Source organism: Spinacia oleracea, chromosome 5 (genome assembly GCF_020520425.1).
Source record: "Spinacia oleracea cultivar Varoflay chromosome 5, BTI_SOV_V1, whole genome shotgun sequence".
Taxonomy (NCBI): domain Eukaryota; kingdom Viridiplantae; phylum Streptophyta; class Magnoliopsida; order Caryophyllales; family Amaranthaceae; genus Spinacia; species Spinacia oleracea.
In genome coordinates this window covers 33,545,890-33,568,863 of record NC_079491.1, presented here as the reverse complement: position 1 = coordinate 33,568,863, position 22,974 = coordinate 33,545,890, and the positions used below count along the sequence as shown (strand labels likewise).

Sequence of the window (22,974 nt, the reverse complement as noted above, 5' to 3'; positions counted from 1 at the left end):
GTGTGGAAGGGGCAATTAGGATATATGGAAATGGTCATGAATTTTACTCATTTGCGTCCAAATTATATCACGCAATTGAGTTTTTGAATTTGATCAATATACTTGATAACTTTATATTGCTTTCTATTCAAACTGCAATGTACTCTTTCATGCTTAGATGTTATGGATAATATCATAGAATATGTGCAAACTCTTAGGTGTATAAAAATAATTTGAAAAATGGTGTTTCTACTAGTACTATACGGAGTACTAAGTTACTATGTAGAGTACTGAAGAAAAAACACACCAAAATCTAACCAATTAAGTGTGTGTGTAAAAGAAAAAAGAAACCAGCAAATGAATCTAGCCAGAATTCTCGACCCAAGAGCAGATAATGACTGACTAAACCAGTGAAGAAAATCGTTTCTTCTTTATCTGATACTATGATACTTGAACTCCGATGTTATATGTTTTTTTCTCTGTTGTATTTTATATTTAAGTCGATTTCCATAACTCTGCTTGTTTGATGGATTTGGAATCAAATACTTAAGTTATGGTGACCCTTTTTAGTTTTAACTGCACAGGGGATTTCACCACCACTTTCTCACCCGTGCAATTACGGTTGCTTTAACCTTTGTCTTTACTCTTTCCGTTAAAGAAAGTTCAAGTGTAGTCTTATCAGCAACTTTTTGGACTTGATTCAGAGAATTTTTGGACCCATTGGTGAGCTCGTAGAAGGTATGTCCATGTTGTTCTGTTATTGTATACGTTTCTTACAAAGTTTTCTTTTATTATCTTATTAATCTCGAGCTGCTATGCTAACTGCCAAGTGCCTGCACACAGCAGAATATGAATACAAAATTAGAATTATACTTTTAAAAAATAAGCTAGCTTCATGAGCAATAGAATTATAGTGTTGTGACTGGTCGAATGTTGAGTTGTCTTGTTGCTGGAGTCAGTTTGTTTGTCGGGTTTTGCAGTCTGCAACTATTCATGGGTTATGCTGATTAGCCATTCAGCCCTCATTTCCTTTGCAGTATGTACAATGAAGTATGTAGATGTGTATTGCGAGTTCTTAATGCATGAATCTTTCATTCATGTCTCCCCATCGCTCTTTCTGTTGTTGTGCTGCTGCTTGCTGGTGTTCTTGTCCAGCTGTGACTTCCTGCAGTTTATGTGTTTGCTGGTTAGTATGCAGCTTGTTTAGTGTGCGGGTGTGTTGCGTGTTGGTGTGCAGTTTGTTCTGTGTTGTGCAGCCTGTACATTACAGTGTGCAGTCTGTTTTGCTGGTGTCTAGGTGCAAGTTGTTCATTGTATATCATGTAGTTATTTATTTATTTTTTATTTATTGAATTTCATGGATGTTTGTTCCAAGATAAGCTTCCCTAAGTTGAGAAGCATGGATTCCCATATAACAACAAGTCCCTATATAAACAGTCTAGATCGAACAAGGTATTATAGATGAGATATGAAAAGATGATGAATTAAAGCTTATAATAACAATTAGTATCCTGTATAAATGATGGATTATGTAATTCGTGGTTTATAATGAGTAAGGAGCAGCTTATAATTTCATTCTAAGCACATGGATCACATATGATTTGCACTTGTTACAAGATGAGTTCCGCAATAAACGTATCTTGTTACCTAGAAAAAAGATTTTTGAAACTAGTACTTCATAGAATGAATGGCTTGGGACTCATCATGACTTCTAATCTGAATTGCGGTCTCTAATGATTTTTTTTAAAATTTTCTTGTACCTTCCACTTTTCAATTTTGTTTCCTGAGAAGGGAAAATTCAGGCGCATTGTGATATGCATGTTTTATATAGTTTCTTTACCCCCGTCCCTTAGTACTTTTATGTGTCAAACGTGCTCTTAGGAGCCGTTTCTAGTACTAATGTGTGTTATTGAGTGTGCCTTGAGTTTCAGGTTTGATTATGAGAAATTGGTCTTTTTAGACCCGTTTCATGTTGATCTAGGCCACTATATGAGCCCGAGGAAGTTCGGGACCTCCATCGTCGACTTTCGGGAGCCTTGGATGCTTATGGTTGAGCCCCGAGAGTTAGACTCAGTGATATGGGCGAGCTACATTGAAGATTGCAAATCGCCCTGGAAGTTGAGGGCGAAATGCAACCATCGGGCGGAATTTAGGCAATTTGGATTCATCAACGCGCGCCCGATCGGGCGCAGCTCGCCCGATCCGGATCGGGCGGTCATCCTGGAGCCTATGTGGAGAGTTCACAAAACCGCCCGATCGGGCGGATTTTGGCCCGATCGGGCCGACTATCGAGTGGATCGCCCGATCGGGCGACGCCAACCTCCTACATTTATGCGCGAGTTTTCTTTCCGTTTTTTGGGCTTTATTTTGGTAAACTATATAAACAAGCTTTAATTATTTTTAGAGAACACTTTATTTTCTAGTATTGAACCTTAGTATTATTTTCCTTAGCCTAGTTTTCTCTCTAGTTTATGCAAAAACACTTAGTTTAATTCTCAATAAAAATTCAAGCTTTCACTTCCCTTTGTTCTTCAAATAGGTATTATTTCTTATTTCAATTCATTGCCTTGCTTTAATAATGCTTTCAATTATGATTATTGCTTTGTTTATTGTCAACATGCTTGAGTAGTTTAATTTCTAGGGTTGGGGATCCATGAATAATATTAAGGGATGATTGAATGATTATGATTGTTGGCATTGTAATTGATTCCTATTGATTGGTTTATTTCACTATACAATTAGATTTGCGCAGGTTTAATTGTGGTAGTTATGCAATATCAAATTAAGATTCGAGAGATGTAATTTGATGTTTAGGCTTGTGTCAATAGGTGGAATTAGAGTTAATACGTAGTGAGAGCCCGTTAATTCTAAGTCTATGATTAGTATCGACTTGAGAGAGCATGCTAGTCTAATTAATTACTTTGTTGATTATCGTGATTGTTCAATGTCGTGGATTATTATTTGTTGGCGAACCTATACCCTAGATTCCTTAATATATTGATTCATTCTTGTTTAATTATCGTTCGTAGTCTTAGCATACAAACCATCAACCAACTTTTGTTCACAATAGTCTAGATTAATTAATTGATAGTAGAAAGAACGCCTGTTTCCCTGTGGATTCGATCCTGACTTCCCTTGCTACCTAGCTAGTGGACCTTAGGTTATTTTTGATTAGGTGATACGACTTTAGCCTGTCAAAATTTGGCACCGTTGCCGGGGAAACGGTTTTATTTTCTGTTATTAATTGTTGTTCTAGATTATTGTTTGTTACTTCTCAAGGAACTCCCGTTCCTTGAGATCGGATCTCACGAATGTTATCTAGTTTTTGCTTGTTTATGCCCAGGACTGTCCATACCAGCGATCTGACTTCGTTCGATCCTGAACCTGAACGGACCTTTCGTAGACGGCGTAGATTCGTTAAACAGTTGAGAGACTATTCTGACTCTGAATCCGATTATCTGATTAGCAATCTATTCCATACAGATTCAGAGATGGGTGACCAAGCACCACCACCGCCACCCCCACTTGTGCCAAGGCTTACAGACTACTCTAAACCAAGTCTGTCTATGCTTCCCAAGGCAATCATGCCTTCCATTGCGGTCGAGAATTTCAAGATCGAACCCCAGCTGATAAACATGATCGAGAGACACCAATTCGGTGGGGGAAAGGGTGAAGATCCCAATCTCCATATTTAGTCTTTCATTCAGTATTGTGCCACCATTAAGCAGAAGAATTTAACAACGGAGCAGACTATGGAGATACTCTTTTCATTTTCATTGAGTGGGAAGGCAAAGCTATGGATTAACAGTCTCAACCGCGCAGCTATGAAAATCACCGATTGGAATTCCTTGGCCCTTGCGTTCTATGTTAAATATTTCCCACCTGAGAAGACAGCCCGTCTGAGGGGTCAGATATTAGGTATCTCTCAACAAGCAGATGAGAGTTTGTTCGAGGTTTGGGAAAGATTCAAGGACTTCCAAAGAGAGTGCCCACACGATGGTCTGGAGGACTGGTTCCTGGTTCAGCAGTTCTATAATGGTCTGGGTAATGAGTCTAGGTGTCTTCTGGATTCAGTTGCCAGTGGGAGATTTATGCAACTGAAGGTGCCTAGAGCTTTAGAGGTGATTGAGGAGATGGCCATCCATAGTGCCCAATATGGGAATCCTAGAGGTTTTGCCGATCGTGGTGTTAAGCATGAGATGAACTCTATTGAACAACTTACTGCTCAGCTAACTGCCCTACATCACAAGCTGGATAATATGCAAAACGCATCTTCCCAAGCCACCCATCAAGGTAGTGTCGCCGCAATGAGTGCTCAGTTGGCCAATGTCTGTAATAGTTGTGGGATGCAAGGTCATTATGCACCGGAATGTAGGAGCTCTATTGAACAATGCAATGCATTCCAGGCCTACAAGCAGAACAATCCGTACTCCAACTCATACAATGAGGGGTATAAAAACAACCCCCTATTATCATATAGGAGTACTAATGTTCAGAACCCCCACCAGATTCAACACCCTCCACCACCACAGCAACCCTACCAACCGCGGAGTAACTACAACCCGCAGCCTAGTGGACCACCTGGTTTTCCTCCACAACCTCAACCCACACAACCTGATCCCATGCTTGTAGAGATGAGGAATATGATGTTGGAACTGCAGAGATCTCTGAGCGAAAAGGATGCCAAAATCGATGCCCTCACTGCTCATAACAAGATCATGGATAAACAGTTGGCACAAATGGCTACTGCTCTTGCAGAGAGACCCAAAGGTCAACTCCCTTCACAGCCTGTGACCAGAGAGTCTGTAAATGCTGTCACTTTGCGGAGTGGATATGAGTATGATGGGCCACCTATGACTATAGAGGAAGGGGTTGAAGTATCTGTTAGTGGTGATGTGCCAAGAGAAAGTGAGAAGGTGGTCAAGGATAAGGAAGCTGACACAAGGGTTGAGAAGAAAGTTGAGATACAAGTTCCACCTATCAAACTTCCCTTCCCTCATCGTCAGCTAAAGAACAAGCTAGACAAGCAGTTTGGTAAGTTCTTAGAAGTGGTAAAGAATCTGCAGGTAACGGTCCCTTTCACTGAATTAATTACTCAAGTACCTGCATATGCTAAATACATGAAAGACATCTTGACTAGGAAGAGAGCATTTAGTGAGGTGGAGACTGTTGCATTTACTGAAGAGTGCAGTGCCTTACTACAAAATAAATCTCCACCCAAGTTGAAGGACCCCGGGAGTTTCTCTATCCCGTGTAATATTGGCAACCTTTTTATTGACAAAGCCTTATGTGATTTAGGTGCCAGTGTTAGTGTCATGCCCCTGTCTGTATGTACTAAGTTGAACATGGGTGATTTAAAAGTTACCAACATACCTCTGCAAATGGCTGATAGATCTGTAAAATACCCCCTAGGTGTTTTAGAAGATGTGCCTGTTAGAGTAGGTAAATTTTTTATTCCTGTTGATTTTGTTGTTTTAGACATGGAAGAGGATAGGCAAATTCCTATTATTTTAGGTCGACCCTTCCTACACACTGCGGGGGCAATTATAGATGTCAAGAATGGTAAACTGACTTTAAATGTGGGGGATGACAAAGTCACTTTCAATTTAACCAAGGTTGCTAGAAGCCCGATGGTAGAAGAGTCATGTTGTGGAGTCAATGTTTCTAATGATTATTTCAATAATGAATTGACTCATACTAACTCTGACAACTCTTCGGAGAAAGTGCGTATTTCAAATTGTTTTGCAGATGGAAGTGACCGGAGTGTGAACCCCTTAACATGGGTTCGAAAGAAGGCACGGGTTGATGATGCTGCGACCCAAAAGGACGAAAGTTCTGTAAACGGTGGGCATCGTATTCATGATCGGGGTCGTGGTCTGTCACTTCCCTCACCACATAGCTCATCCAAGGCAATCGATGGGACACCAGATGGCACCATCTTTGGTGCCCCCATTCGATGAGTTGTCGTGGCTCTCATCCCCTTCCTTTCGTTGTTTGTGCATAAACTGAGATTGTGTAATAGGGACATTACACCAATCTAATAGGGGATGAGTACTTAACTATCCATTTATTGATTTCCGTAGTGTACTTTATGCATTCGTTTTGTGTGTTTTAGTATAATTTTTGATCAAGTGTGTGATTCAGTGTAGTCCTTGGTATTGGAGAGGCAAGATGAGTGTATTTTACGGTTTTGGTGTTTAATGTTATGCAGGTCTAAGGCCCCAAGCTCGAAAAAGTTGAATCAAAGCCAAACGGAGCAGCTTGCATTTCGCCCGACCCGGATCGGGCGAAGAGCGCCCGATCGGGCGCGTGTCGATACAAAGAAAAATTTGGGAAATCGCCCGACCGGGCGAAAGTGGCCCGATCGACACAAAAGGCGAGTGAAATGCCCGATCGGGCGAAATTCCGCCCGATCGGGCGGTTGATGATGACGTCGTAGAAAGGTCAAGGAAGGATTCTGGGCTGAGAAAAGTCAATAAAACAAGGCATTGCATTTCGCCCGATCCGGATCGGGCGAGGTGCGCCCGATCGGGCGCTCACAGATTCAATGAAAAGGTTCGAAATTCGCCCGATCGGGCGATTTGCGAATCAGCGACAAATAAGCCACGGGTTGCTCACTTTCCTCATGATACCCCTTGAGCCAATGAGGACATTGTCTGATTTAGCTTGGGGGGTGTTTCACTCACTTGTACATATTAGGTATGTTTTTCCTTTTACTTTTGCATTTACTTATTTTTGTGTGTTTATTTTGGTGTGTTTAATGTTTTCTAAAGTAGTTTATTGCTTTGAAAAAAATACAAAAAAATACAAAAATACGTTCCGATGAATACAATATCATGCTTCCCTGTGCCCCTTGAACGAAAATTGTTTTGATTCTTGGTATTTGATGATGGGCAATGTAGATGTGTTCGCCATGATTTGATATTCGATTGCTTTGATGCCTTAACATGAGTCAACTCCGACTAACTACTTGTGGACTTGGTGCTTGACTAGTTGACTTGGTTAGGATGTGTGATAGCTTCCTAGTGTGTCATTGATTTTGAGTATTGGTTTGCAACTATTAGTAGTGTTTCATGACTCATATACATGCACATTGTGGAGGACGAAGGCATTTTTCTATTTAGGTAGCCTTCAGATGAAATTAGATACATTTGTTCCCTCTTTTTCTACCCATGTTGTGCTTGTGCCCTTTATTCGGTGACTAACCACATTACAAGCCCGTAAATTCCCCATTGGTTACTAGTCCCAAGCCTAGCTTGGGGGAGCTAATAGTAGTGAGGTGAGGGAGTTGTAGTGTGGTACATTTTGAGCATATTGAGTATTGAAAAGGGAAGTTCTTCTTATCATGATTGTTGTTGAAAAAAAATGAGCTGAAAAATGAATGAGATGAGGAGAATAAAAAAAAAATGTGAAGGTTCCAAAAGAAAAAAAAATGAGATTGAGCAAGAAAAAAAAAAGAAGAAAGAAAAAAATCGTTATTCTCAAGATAATTCAAGCTTTTGTCACTCCGGTATTACAATTTCTTATCTTCATGAGTGATTGGTTATAATTGTGAAATCAAGGCAAGAAAGTATAGTGTGGTTGTTTGTTGTTTTTATTCATGTGTTGAGTGGGAGAGTTGTGGTCATCATTTGTGATTGATCGTGGGTTTGCTAGGATTTATGCTCCCCAAAGCCAAGGTTTTAAGCTCAAATTTTACCCAAATTTACCGCACCCTTACCTAAGCCTATCATTACAAGCTTGAAAGACCTTCCGACCTTTGTGCATAGAGTTGTATTAATGTGAAAGTAGTTGTTTATCAATGCAAGTTATGACATGACACATTCCGAGTCGACTACTAGGTTGAGTGCATGTTTTTCTAGACACACGAGTGTTGTGAGTTTGGGAGGGCATTGTACACATATATGTTGGGAGGGGAGCGAACGGGTACATTTTTTATCCGCCACATAAATGAGTGACGAGTGTGTGAGCACTAGTCTTGAATTCCATTGTACACTTGTGGTTCGCTTTGCGTGACGATTGTTAAAGTGGATTAGCGATTGAATGAATTTGATTGGTTGACATTGATGCATGCTTGTTGGATTTTGCCTCGAATTATGTCTTTCATTTTGAATTATGTTGGGGGTGAAGTTGGTTTTGTGTTCATCGATGATTTCCTTGCTTAGGGACAAGCAAGGATCTAGCTTGGGGAGGTTTGATATGCATGTTTTATATAGTATCTTTACCCCCGTCCCTTAGTACTTTTATGTGTCAAACGTGCTCTTAGGAGCCGTTTCTAGTACTAATGTGTGTTATTGAGTGTGCCTTGAGTTTCAGGTTTGATTATGAGAAATTGGTCTTTTTAGACCCGTTTCATGTTGATCTAGGCCACTATATGAGCCCGAGGAAGTTCGGGACCTCCATCGTCGACTTTCGGGAGCCTTGGATGCTTATGGTTGAGCCCCGAGAGTTAGAATCAGTGATATGGGCGAGCTACATTGAAGATTGCAAATCGCCCTGGAAGCTGAGGGCGAAATGCAACCATCGGGCGGAATTTAGGCAATTTGGATTCATCAACGCGCGCCCGATCGGGCGCAGCTCGCCCGATCCGGATCGGGCGGTCATCCTGGAGCCTATGTGGAGAGTTCACAAACCGCCCGATCGGGCGGATTTTGGCCCGATCGGGCCGACTATCGAGTGGATCGCCCGATCGGGCGAAGCGACGCCCGATCGGGCGACGCCAACCTCCTGCACTTATGCGCGAGTTTTCTTTCCGTTTTTTGGGCTTTATTTTGGTAAACTATATAAACAAGCTTTAATTATTTTTAGAGAACACTTTATTTTCTAGTATTGAACCTTAGTATTATTTTCCTTAGCCTAGTTTTCTCTCTAGTTTATGCAAAAACACTTAGTTTAATTCTCAATAAAAATTCAAGCTTTCACTTCCCTTTGTTCTTCAAATAGGTATTATTTCTTATTTCAATTCATTGCCTTGCTTTAATAATGCTTTCAATTATGATTATTGCTTTGTTTATTGTCAACATGCTTGAGTAGTTTAATTTCTAGGGTTGGGGATCCATGAATAATATTAAGGGATGATTGAATGATTATGATTGTTGGCATTGTAATTGATTCCTATTGATTGGTTTATGTCACTATACAATTAGATTTGCGCAGGTTTAATTGTGGTAGTTATGCAATATCAAATTAAGATTCGAGAGATGCAATTTGATGTTTAGGCTTGTGTCAATAGGTGGAATTAGAGTTAATACGTAGCGAGAGCCCGTTAATTCTAAGTCTATGATTAGTATCGACTTGAGAGAGCATGCTAGTCTAATTAATTACTTTGTTGATTATCGTGATTGTTCAATGTCCTGGATTATTATTTGTTGGCGAACCTATACCCTAGATTCCTTAATATATTGATTCATTCTTGTTTAATTATCGTTCGTAATCTTAGCATACAAACCATCAACCAACTTTTGTTCACAATAGTCTAGATTAATTAATTGATAGTAGAAAGAACGCCTGTTTCCCTTTGGATTCGATCCTGACTTCCCTTGCTACCTAGCTAGTGGACCTTAGGTTATTTTTGATTAGGTGATACGACTTTAGCCTGTCACATTGTCCAAACATATTTGAGCAGGTTAAGCCTTTCCATGGGTAACATTTAATCATCATATAATCTAAAGTTTCAATTCGAAAAGCAAAAGAGACAAATAATACTGTGCAGGCCTCAATTGTATCTCAGAATACAAGACTAGTTAACATGCAAGTTTAATGTTAAGTTTTCTTGTTATTTTTATTTGATTTATAAATTTCTTTATAAGGAGATCAACGATAATAATACTAGTATAATTTAATTCAATTATTGGGTTTATGTGAAAGCATAATTTTATCGTAGCCTGAATTTTAGCCTAAATATGTCCATAACGACCCAACAAGCCTAAAACGTGCATAACCATATTGGAATGAGTCTTAGAAAGTTTAAACATAGCCTATAAAACATGTAATTAGTTTAAAATGAGTCCATAGGTTCATGAGTTCGAAAATGGGAGCGAAAGTGTCTCATTTTAGCCTAAATATGTCCATAACGACCCAACAAGCCTAAAACGTGGCATAACCATATTGGAATGATTCTTAGAAAGTTTAAACATAGCATATAAAACATGTAATTAGTTTAAAATGAGTCCATTGGTTCATGAGTTCGAAAATGGGAGCGAAAATGTCTCATTTTAGCCTAAATATGTCCATAACGACCCAACAAGCCTAAAACGTGCATAACCATATTGGAATGAGTCTTAGAAATTTTATACAAAGCATATAAAACATGTAATTAGTTTAAAATGAATCATTAGGTTCATTAGTTCAAAAATGGGAGATAAAATGTCTAATTTTAGCCTAAATATGTCCATAACGACCCAACAAGCCTAAAACGTGCATCACCATATTGGAATGAGTCTTAGAAAGTTTATACAAAGCATATAAAACATGTAATTAGTTTAAAATGAATCATTAGGTTCATTAGTTCAAAAATGGGAGATAAAATGTCTCATTTTAGCCTAAATATGACCATAACGACCCAACAAGCCTAAAACGTGCATAGCCATATTGGAATGAGCCTTAGAAAGTTCAAACAAAGCATATAAAACATGTAATTAGTTTAAAATGAGTCCATAGGTTCATGAGTTCGAAAATGGGAGCGAAAATGTCTCATTTTAGCCTAAATATGTTCATAACGACCCAACAAGCCTAAAACGTGCATAACCATATTGGAATGAGCCTTAGAAAGTTCAAACAAAGCATACAAAACATGTAATTAGTTTAAAATGAGTCCATAGGTTCATGAGTTCGAAAATGGGAGCGAAAATGTCTCATTTTAGCCTAAATATGTTCATAACGACCCAACAAGCCTAAAACGTGCATAACTATATTGGAATGAGCCTTAGAAAGTTCAAACAAAGCATATAAAACATGTATGTAACACCCCGACAATTCTCTCTTTTCTAAAATAACCTTTTAATATAAAATATAGAGAATTATCAAGGCATTATCGCCCGTGTGAAAACGTTACGGCTTATTCAGAATTTTGCAGCGGAAAACATAAAACTAACTTTTAGGTTCATAAATAATCTATTACATATTAGGTCCAAACCAATTAACTGAATTAAGGAAATACGAATAGTACGACGAATTTCAAATCCAAGTTAACAAATTAAATCACTTAATTAAACGAATAGAACTACAAGCTCTCTAATCCCGATCCCAATGATGCATCATCTTCAAACCTGTAGATGGGCAACGCTTATTGATCCTTAGAGACTGCTCACCAAAGATGGGTCATCACAGGATCAATAAGGCATAGCCATGATCAACACACACAAACAAAGCACGTAATCAGCAAAGCTGAGTACTACATACTAAAACAACAACAATCCTAGCATGATACTATCAAACCAACAACCCTAACATGATACTAATAAATATAAGTAAGGACAGACAAAACATAATAATTTGACGACTATACTTGACTAGACTAAGCTAGGCTTAATAACCATAATATTATTTTAGTTGAAATAAACAATGGACCGAGTTGACCATCCAGAAGTCTTCACTAAGGAAGACGAGGTACGGGCGCGACTCCGTAACCTCAGTGACCTGCGATATCGAGGAACGTTTAAATAAAAATAGGACACGGTGATCAATCCGGTCCCAGAAAAGGCCATGGGCTACCACCATGAACCCCAACTCCTGTTTGTCCGTCACTTCAGACGTGCACAGTCTAAAGCTATTGCTATTCAGTTTCACTTTACATGATTTATAAATTGAGATTCCGTTATGACTCAACCATCACATAAGACATACAATTCACATTTGTTCACAACTGTTTTTATCTTGGAATTAAGTAAGTGATCATAAAAGCATCAATCAAAACTCATTCCAATTTATCCAACCTTTCCTTTAACCATGAGCAACCCTGTATATGGGCATAAAGTTTCAACTTACTAAACAAGGTCCTCCGCCCTTATAAAGTAGTGAAAAGATAGAAAGGGAACAACAACCGATCGATCCAACCCAAATCATATAGAATAATCTAGTGTTCCCAACCAACATGTTTGTATCAAACATCCATACTAACATGTTACAGTTCTTATAGTGCAAAATAAGTTCAATAAGTTTGTCCAACAGTATTAAACATGCACATTCGATATAACCCAGTTCGTCCATAATATCAACATCACCAAGTTCAACAATAATATCAACATAACCAAGTTCAACAACAAGATTCGACATGGTTTCAACAATTAGCACACATTCCAAGCACACAGGTATGTACGTACCTTGTGTAAACAAACTGATAGGCCACTTTAACGAATTCAAAAGTCGCCTACAAAGAATTCTCCGCCTAAAAACAACCAATAAAATTCCCCAATCAACTTCCCATAATTCACAGCAATAATCAAGTATTCTAAATACATCTAAACTTGTTTAGAACATTCCTCAACAACCAAACTTAACTACTAAATCTCCTAGCATAGTGATTACTTCACTAACGATCACGAATTATCATAAATTCAAATATATCACGCAATTTACAATTTCCAGCAATATAAAATAGTTTCAAACTACTCCAAAATATATCCATTATGCTTAAAATCATAAAAATAATAACTTTCATAATTTATAATCATCCTACTATGATTTTAAAACTATTAAAACATTAAAAATCCATGCTTTAGTAATTAAAAATCAATACTTCAATGCATTTATATAATCTGAAAATTAATAATTTAATGCAAACATATAATTCTTGAAATTCATAATCAAATCATAAAACTTATAATTTAAATTCAGGAAACATATTAAAATTATTACAACGTAATTAAATTCATTAATTAGTTTAGGGTTTAAGGAAATCACCAAAAGTGGAATGGAGTAAAGCTGCCGGCGGACAAGGGCACGGCTGGAACGGTTGGACGGTAGGGACGCACACGGTGGTGCGTGGCAGGGCACGCGACTGCCGTCGAGGGGTAGAAAGCAACGAAGAGGAGGAGGGCTGGAACGGCGCAGCAGCGACGCTGCAGGTGGGCGGCGCAACGTGTAGGGGAACGGCGAAGGTGGTTGATGGTTCTCGGTCGTGGCTGTGCGAAAATAGAGAAGAGGGCAACACCGATTAATTGGTGTGCAAGAAACCGAAACCAAAAGTTTAGGGAACGAAAGAGATAGAAGGAGAACGACGAGGGGAGAGAGGGGTTACCAGCGGGAGGGACGACGGAGGAGAGGAGCTCCGGCGGTGGCGGTGGCTGGGCAGCGGCGGCAATGGAGGTAGGGTTAAGGGTTTTTGTTTTACGTGAAAGTGAAGGAGATTGTTGGTGTTTTCTTTTGTTTTTTTTTTTGTTTTTACGTAATGTTGAAAGAGAGGGAGTAGAGTAGTTTGAGTTTTATTATTTTGGGCTTCACCCAATTGGGCTAGTGTTAGGATTTAGGTTGATGAATCCACAATGTTTAGTATTGCTTTCTAATTTCAATAGAACGTGGTTTCGTAATTCGAAATCGTTTTAACGTAAAATTCAAATATACATTTTGATTTCGTAAATCATTAAAAGTATTCAAAATGAAATAAAATAATTATATTTTAATTACATATTCATTTCTGAAATCCGTAAATTATATTTAAATATATTAATATACGTTAAAATATATAAACAAAATATATAAAATTATGGGGGATTACAATCTACCCCTCTTAAAAGAAGTTTCGTCCCGAAACTTGACACGAAAATTCACATATCTTTCCAAACTTTCCAACTTATTCTTATTGTAGAAGTACTTTGTGCCACTCTTGTGCACTCTTTTGCCAACTAAGAGTTACTTGTAATATTCAAGAACACATTTTCTTATGCGGAGAATCTATTTCCTTTACATCAACATGTATAAGTTGCTAAAATGAGCATAAAATGCATAAAATACCATAAAAAATAGGTAAAAAGCGCGAATTTCTATCGCATTCTACCCCCCTTAAAGAAAACGAGTTACGCCCTCGTAACTCATCTCAGGGAATAACTTTGGATATCTTTTCTTCAACGAATTCTGCTCCCAATACTATATTTTCACTAAAATCATCTCAACAAGTGAAACCTCTACACTTCTTTCCCATACAATGCCTCAACATGTGACATCTTACTGCTCGCATGGTATCTATTTTTCAAGAAATTCAATCGAATCTAGGTGGTTCCCCAGTTACTCTTAAAGTCAATAACACAGGCTCTCAACATATATTCCGTAGTTTGGTTAGTCCCCTCAGGCTGACCATCAATTGCAGGGTGGAAAGCAGTACATTTTTCGATGTTGTCCCCAAGATTCAACTGGACCTTATTGCCAAAGTTTCAGACTTTTGTGCTCGGTAAGGATCTTACATGTTGCCCTATAAAGGTAATGTCTCCAAATATTCGCAGGTAACACAATAGCAGCTAACTCTAGGTCATGGGTTTGGTAATTAGGCTTATAAGGTTTCAATTGACGCGACAACAGTTGCGGAGGTCAAACATTCCCTTAAAATCTGGAAAGCTTCTTCACAATTCTCACTCCACTTGAATTTCGATTCCTTTTCGACAAGTTGGTCACTGGTTTTGCTTTCTTCGAAAAGTTTTCCACAACCTCCTATAATAGTCATCTAGGCTTAGAAAACTTCAAATATCGGACACGTCCTTTGGAGTAGGTCACTCACTCACAGCTTGAATCTTAGCATGATCTACAGAAACTCCTTCTGTTCAACTTTCCTTGTTACCGAACCTCATTACACTTTTCATGGGTGTATAACTTTTGGTTTAACTCTTAGCTCTTGCACCAATTCATGTATTTCTTTTCATCTTTTCCAGACAACAATGATTTCTAACGATCCTGGACCACTCAAATCTTCTCTTAAATTTATTCCCTTACGTAACATAGTTCTCAATCAATTTAACCCTTCACTTTTCTGTCGGTGTCACTTATACCCATATGACTTCAAGATTTGTATACTTCATTTAATAAAACTAGATTCTTCCTAAGCGTCTCCAAGTAATCCTCAAGTGTTTGTCATGCTCTTTCTCATTCCTTGCATAAATAGGGGTATCATCAATAACATCATAACGAACTTAATTCGGAATTCTTAGAAAATCTCATTCATCAAATCCATAATTAATGCAGGTGCATTGGTTAACCCAAAAGACATTACTCTAAACCCATAATGACAATAACGAATCCTAATGAGGTCTTAGGCCCTTATCAGCTATTCTCAATTGGTGGTACTTTAAACCCAAATCAGTCTTCGAGAACACACTCGCCCAATTCAATTGGTCCAATATGTCATCCATCCTAGGCAAAGAATACTTGTTTTTGATGGTGTTTAGTTCCCTAAAATCGATGCATAATTCCATACTCTTATCTTTCTCCTTAACAAACAACACAGGAGCTCCCCACGGTTATGCACTAGGCCTAATATACCCCTTAACGAAACAACTCTTGTAATTGTGTCTTAATTAGCTCATTTCAGGAGGTGTCACTCTATATGGTGCTTTTAGATATAGGTGTCGTTCCAAGAATTAAGTGTATAGTGATCTCAAAGGCTCCAACAGGTAACATACTTGCAATTTCACTCAGAAACACATCAATGAATCCACTCACAATGGCAACATACTTGATTTTCACTCCAACTTCTTTACCCACTTCTAACACACTGCAGAAAAATAGTTCACACTCCTTATTCATCAAGTCCTCACTTGCATTACAGAAAAAAACTAAAGGTTTTTGGACTTCTCAAAACATCTATACGAGGTCAATCTTCCAATATGGTTCCTTAAATTTACTTTCTGAATTTCACAGTACGTCTATCTTAGCCTTGTACAAATTTAGCCAATCCCATCACGAGGTTTATCAATTATTGTGCCTTTTGCTTTCTCATTAAAGGAGTTTCCTTAAGGCAGTAACAACGAAGCCCAATTGAATCTCTCAACAGCGCTAAGTCTAACCCCATTTTCTCTCCACCACAAATCAGCCTCATCTTCCAAGTACAGTACAACTTGACCCACTCTCCTGTTCTCAAGACAGTTCACATCCCCAAACAGTTTCTCAAACTCTCTAACCCAGTTCTCTAAAAAGGTAGGATCATCTTGCTTCTTAAAGTATGGTGGCTTAACTTTGGTTAGTCTCTCAAACATGTCCCCAGTAGAATCAGGACGCTCAGTTCTCTCTTCAGCCAGTCTTCCTGCCAAAAGGCTAATAGTAGCAACTAACTCACTATTGCTTGACATTCTAGTGTGCGACCTAAAATTAATTACTCTACGATACATAACTCATATGTCCCCTCTACGAAAGAAATTTAGATTTGATCATAGAAATCGCATCAACAAACACTTATTCAAGAATGTACACCAATAATAGAGCAATCATCGTCACTCATTCAAGAAAATATCCCCATCAAGGACATACAATTTGAAAACCAATGAATGGAAGTTCAATCACAACAAATAAGTAATAATATTCCCATTCGGGTGCCCAAAATAAACTCTTGATCATTTGGATTATCAATAATTTAACTCTATTCCTCAAAAGAATGTTAATAACAATTTCTAAACCATAATAACGCACTTGTCCTCAAATTAACATAAAGGTTCTATGACACAAACATAAACTATTGTTGGCGAATAATGGAATTCTCAAACTGGAAATGAATACTTTAACTTCTATTGCTAACTCTATAAAGGTTTATTACATCCTTGAAAATAATAAAGAACATTTCAAACTTCAATAAACTTTAACTTTAAACTGTTGTAGCTTCGCTACTTATTCTTTAAAACATAAAAGAGCTAATTAACTATTTATGACTTCAAAATATTTGTGGCCTCTTGCCTATCCCTTGCTCCTGAAACTTGCGGAGTGAAATTTAGATCTCAAAATCATCAAACTCTTCTCCAGGGTCTTCATCTTCTTCCATATCTTTATCTTGATTAGGCTCACTTGCCACCTCCTGTTCACTTTCGAGCTATGCATCTGAATCACTAGAAATTCAATGGTTGGCTCATGGGCCACTAGGTTAGGATTCTCTGCCTCAACACCTACATTCTCATTCTCCACAGCTACATCATTTTCTTCTAGGTCATTATTTACACTTATTCCCATAGGTTCTTCTGTAACTGCATCCCAAGCATGACTCCATGAGTTTCTACCCTCCTTGAACCCATTTTCTACGACCTCAATAATGGTGGTCAGGATCTCTAAGTCATATCTCTACCTACCATCCCTAGTCCCATACTTAATCAACTTTGGTGTTCCATCATCAGAATGCATGTCTTTAAACCTATCTTTGAGTTCTAGGTATGGGATTTTGTTAGGTAAGCAATAGACAATGGTGGATGCTACAGTATCCTCTCTTATTAAGATGGGTTGGTCTTGTATCTAGCAAAATACTCACATCCAAACACGACTTTCTTCACAAAGAGATATTTTATTCCTGAAAGAAGCAACTTAAGATCTCACTAACGATTTCCCAACCAAACCATAATCAAAGTTCAATAAAGCAATAAGTTCGGTGGAATCAAACAATCTCTCTAACGCACATTTGACTGCAACACTTGAACATTTAACATATGCATATAACAATTAACTTCTTATGCTAGAATTAACTAGTATGCACACATAATTCTATCCTATATGCCCTTCTTATATTACCCATCTCTCGTAATAAATCAAAATAAGTAAACATTGAAACGCTTAAAATAAAACAAGAATGATTAATAAGAAAGAAATTTTTATTAAACGAATAAATAACGAATAAATAGAATAAGGTTTTTTTTTTTTTTTGAATATATTTAATTTAAATACGAAAAGAAGAACTTACTTAATTCACATAAACGTAAAGTTTCGAATAAATAAATTAATTTCAAACTTAAATAAGAAATATTAATATACTTTTTAAACAAAATAAAATGAATTTGGTCCCCCAAAAAAAAGTACCAATTTTTGAACACTATAATACGTAGAAACTCGATTTTTAAGAAATTTATTTTAAATAACTAGATAGTTAGGCACCTAAAATTTTATTAAAGTAAAACCTTAGCTTCTAGATACCACTTTGTAACACCCCGACAATTCTCTCTTTTCTAAAATAACCTTTTAATATAAAATATAGAGAATTATCAAGGCATTATCGCCCGTGTGAAAACGTTACGGCTTATTCAGAATTTTGCAGCGGAAAACATAAAACTAACTTTTAGGTTCATAAATAATCTATTACATATTAGGTCCAAACCAATTAACTGAATTAAGGAAATACGAATAGTACGACGAATTTCACATCCAAGTTAACAAATTAAATCACTTAATTAAACGAATAGAACTACAAGCTCTCTAATCCCGATCCCAATTATGCATCATCTTCAAACCTGTAGATGGGCAACGCTTATTGATCCTTAGAGACTGCTCACCAAAGATGGGTCATCACTGGATCAATAAGGCATAGCCATGATCAACACACACAAACAAAGCACGTAATCAGCAAAGCTGAGTACTACATACTAAAACAACAACAATCCTAGCATGATACTATCAAACCAACAACCCTAACATGATACTAATAAATATAAGTAAGGACAGACAAAACATAATAATTTGACGACTATACTTGACTAGACTAAGCTAGGCTTAATAACCATAATATTATTTTAGTTGAAATAAACAATGGACCGAGTTGACCATCCAGAAGTCTTCACTAAGGAAGACGAGGTACGGGCGCGACTCCGTAACCTCAGTGACCTGCGATATCGAGGAACGTTTAAATAAAAATAGGACACGGTGATCAATCCGGTCCCAGAAAAGGCCATGGGCTACCACCATGAACCCCAACTCCTGTTTGTCCGTCACTTCAGACGTGCACAGTCTAAAGCTATTGCTATTCAGTTTCACTTTACATGATTTATAAATTGAGATTCCGTTATGACTCAACCATCACATAAGACATACAATTCACATTTGTTCACAACTGTTTTTATCTTGGAATTAAGTAAGTGATCATAAAAGCATCAATCAAAACTCATTCCAATTTATCCAACCTTTCCTTTAACCATGAGCAACCCTGTATATGGGCATAAAGTTTCAACTTACTAAACAAGGTCCTCCGCCCTTATAAAGTAGTGAAAAGATAGAAAGGGAACAACAACCGATCGATCCAACCCAAATCATATAGAATAATCTAGTGTTCCCAACCAACATGTTTGTATCAAACATCCATACTAACATGTTACAGTTCTTATAGTGCAAAATAAGTTCAATAAGTTTGTCCAACAGTATTAAACATGCACATTCGATATAACCCAGTTCGTCCATAATATCAACATCACCAAGTTCAACAATAATATCAACATAACCAAGTTCAACAACAAGATTCAACATGGTTTCAACAATTAGCACACATTCCAAGCACACAGGTATGTACGTACCTTGTGTAAACAAACTGATAGGCCACTTTAACGAATTCAAAAGTCGCCTACAAAGAATTCTCCGCCTAAAAACAACCAATAAAATTCCCCAATCAACTTCCCATAATTCACAGCAATAATCAAGTATTCTAAATACATCTAAACTTGTTTAGAACATTCCTCAACAACCAAACTTAACTACTAAATCTCCTAGCATAGTGATTACTTCACTAACGATCACGAATTATCATAAATTCAAATATATCACGCAATTTACAATTTCCAGCAATATAAAATAGTTTCAAACTACTCCAAAATATATCCATTATGCTTAAAATCATAAAAATAATAACTTTCATAATTTATAATCATCCTACTATGATTTTAAAACTATTAAAACATTAAAAATCCATGCTTTAGTAATTAAAAATCAATACTTCAATGCATTTATATAATCTGAAAATTAATAATTTAATGCAAACATATAATTCTTGAAATTCATAATCAAATCATAAAACTTATAATTTAAATTCAGGAAACATATTAAAATTATTACAACGTAATTAAATTCATTAATTAGTTTAGGGTTTAAGGAAATCACCAAAAGTGGAATGGAGTAAAGCTGCCGGCGGACAAGGGCACGGCTGGAACGGTTGGACGGTAGGGACGCACACGGTGGTGCGTGGCAGGGCACGCGACTGCCGTCGAGGGGTAGAAAGCAACGAAGAGGAGGAGGGCTGGAACGGCGCAGCAGCGACGCTGCAGGTGGGCGGCGCAACGTGTAGGGGAACGGCGAAGGTGGTTGATGGTTCTCGGTGGTGGCTGTGCGAAAATAGAGAAGAGGGCAACACCGATTAATTGGTGTGCAAGAAACCGAAACCAAAAGTTTAGGGAACGAAAGAGATAGAAGGAGAACGACGAGGGGAGAGAGGGGTTACCAGCGGGAGGGACGACGGAGGAGAGGAGCTCCGGCGGTGGCGGTGGCTGGGCAGCGGCGGCAATGGAGGTAGGGTTAAGGGTTTTTGTTTTACGTGAAAGTGAAGGAGATTGTTGGTGTTTTCTTTTGTTTTTTTTTTGTTTTTACGTAATGTTGAAAGAGAGGGAGTAGAGTAGTTTGAGTTTTATTATTTTGGGCTTCACCCAATTGGGCTAGTGTTAGGATTTAGGTTGATGAATCCACAATGTTTAGTATTGCTTTCTAATTTCAATAGAACGTGGTTTCGTAATTCGAAATCGTTTTAACGTAAAATTCAAATATACATTTTGATTTCGTAAATCATTAAAAGTATTCAAAATGAAATAAAATAGTTATATTTTAATTACATATTCATTTCTGAAATCCGTAAATTATATTTAAATATATTAATATACGTTAAAATATATAAACAAAATATATAAAATTATGGGGGATTACAATGTAATTAGTTTAAAATGAGTCCATAGGTTCATGAGTTCGAAAATGGGAGCGAAAATGTCTCATTTTAGCCTAAATATGTCCATAACGACCCAACAAGCCTAAAACGTGCATAACCATATTGGAATGAGCCTTAGAAAGTTCAAACAAAGCATATAAAACATGTAATTAGTTTAAAATGAGTCCATAGGTTCATGAGTTCGAAAATGGGAGCGAAAATGTCTCATTCTAGCCTAAATATGTCCATAACGACCCACCAAGCCTCAAACGTGGCATAACCATATTGGAATGAGTCTTAGAAAGTTTAAACAAAGCATTTAAAACATGTAATTAGTTTAAAATGAATCATTAGGTTCATTAGTTCAAAAATGGGAGCGAAAATGTTTCATTTTAGCCTAAATATGTCCATAACGACCCAACAAGCCTAAAACGTGCATAACCATATTGGAATGAGTCTTAGAAAGTTTAAACATAGCATATAAAACATGTAATTAGTTATAAGATTCAATTTCTCTTAAATTACTTTTTGAGTAACTAATACCAAGTTTTTGTTTTTTGAAGGGTTATGTACAAAGAGAAATGCCATACTCTAATGAGGAGTTAGAAGAAACTCGAGAACATTGGGCAAAATATTTTAAGGACAACTATTTGATGGATGCCGGCGAATGAGTTTGTTGTCTAGTAATGTTATGTTTTATGTTTTTGTTATGTGTTGGATATGACGTTTGCTACTTGGAGCATATATATGGTTTTTGGAACATATATGTATGTTATGTCTTATATACAGGTCTTTATAAATTCCCGTTTTGTTCGGGTTTCGCAAATTACAAGGGAAACTATGGCAAATTTTTTGCAACCTATTAAACTATTTATAATGTTTTTATTATAATTTTTTGTCATAATAATAGGATTGTCCAGGGATAAATATATAAATATGATCTGATCGGAGCTATTATATTTATTTATTTTTATTTTAAAAAAGCATTAATTGTAGCGCGTGTACTTGCACTGAGCTGTAAATGACAACTAATTGCAGCGCGTATTTCTCAACAAAGCGCTGCAACTAATACACTAATTGCATCTTATATAGGTCTACCCGCGTTGCGCCTAATACACTATTTACAACTTCAAGCAGTGCAGTTCAGCTCCTGCACTTTGCTGTACATAGCAGCTGCCTCATTTTCTTCTTTTACTGGTTTGAGTATCTCCCTTTGAGACTCTTCTTGCTGCACACAGCTGCATGCTGTATCAACACTAGGAAGAGGGGACATCATTAACAAGTGGCTTCTTTGAGCACCATATGCTTCATCTAATCCATTCAGAAACTGAAACAGTTTCATTTCTTCTTGTTGGTGTTCATGGGCTTGCACAAATGCATTTATCTCTGTTGTCATGGTGGTAATGGCAGGATACACACTTAGGGATTCAAGCTCTTCCCACAGAGCTCTCATTTCAGTGTAGTATTCAGACACAATCCTCCCTTGTTGCTTTGTTTCATAAATCTCTTTGCAAAGTCTGTACTTTCAAAATCCATTTGACACAGAGTATCTGCTCTCAAGTTGTTTCCACATTTGAGCACAGTTGGCTACAAACATTATAGATTTCTTAACAGATTCACACACAGACCCTAGGATCCAAGATATCACCATATCATTATAGGTATCCCAGCATTCCTGTTTTACTTTATCACTAGCATCTCTAGTTACAGCACCTGTCACAAACCCAAGTTTTCTCTTGGCTCCCAGAGATATTTCCATGGATCTTCTCCAGGATCTATAGTTTGAGGATCCCTGGAGATTTTCAATATTTATGGAGTTACTTTAATCAGAGGGGTGCAGGTATAAGGGGCTAGTAGTTTCTATAGTAGTCATTTTTATCAAAGTTTTCAGACCATATGCACAAGACAGTCACAGTGCAAGTAAAGCTAACTGTTTTAAAAGAAAAAGCTTCTATTTTTAGGCTACTTAATGAAACATTGATTGATTGCTTCTACACAGGTTTGCTAACCAAGAAAGATGAGAAAAGATCGAGCTTTACTAACCTTTGCTCTGATACCATGAAGACATTTCAGCCTTGAGTTTATACAAACAGCAAGCAATCAACATTCTCATTTAGCCCTCATTTCATTTCTGTTTTCATTCATTCGAA

General features: G+C 37.3%; 1 long non-coding RNA gene and 1 other non-coding gene across 2 annotated transcripts; one reads left to right on the top strand and one right to left on the bottom strand.

Moving 5' to 3' along the window:
• Positions 1-568: 568 nt before the first annotated feature.
• On the top strand, positions 569-21,715 carry LOC110796046 (uncharacterized). The gene is made up of 2 exons (XR_002535503.2): positions 569-717; positions 21,388-21,715. It is a non-coding gene; the product is annotated as an uncharacterized lncRNA (long non-coding RNA).
• Positions 3,876-3,982, bottom strand: LOC130462221 (small nucleolar RNA R71). The gene has a single exon (XR_008922335.1). It is a non-coding gene; the product is annotated as a small nucleolar RNA R71 (small nucleolar RNA).
• Positions 21,716-22,974: the final 1,259 nt, after the last annotated feature.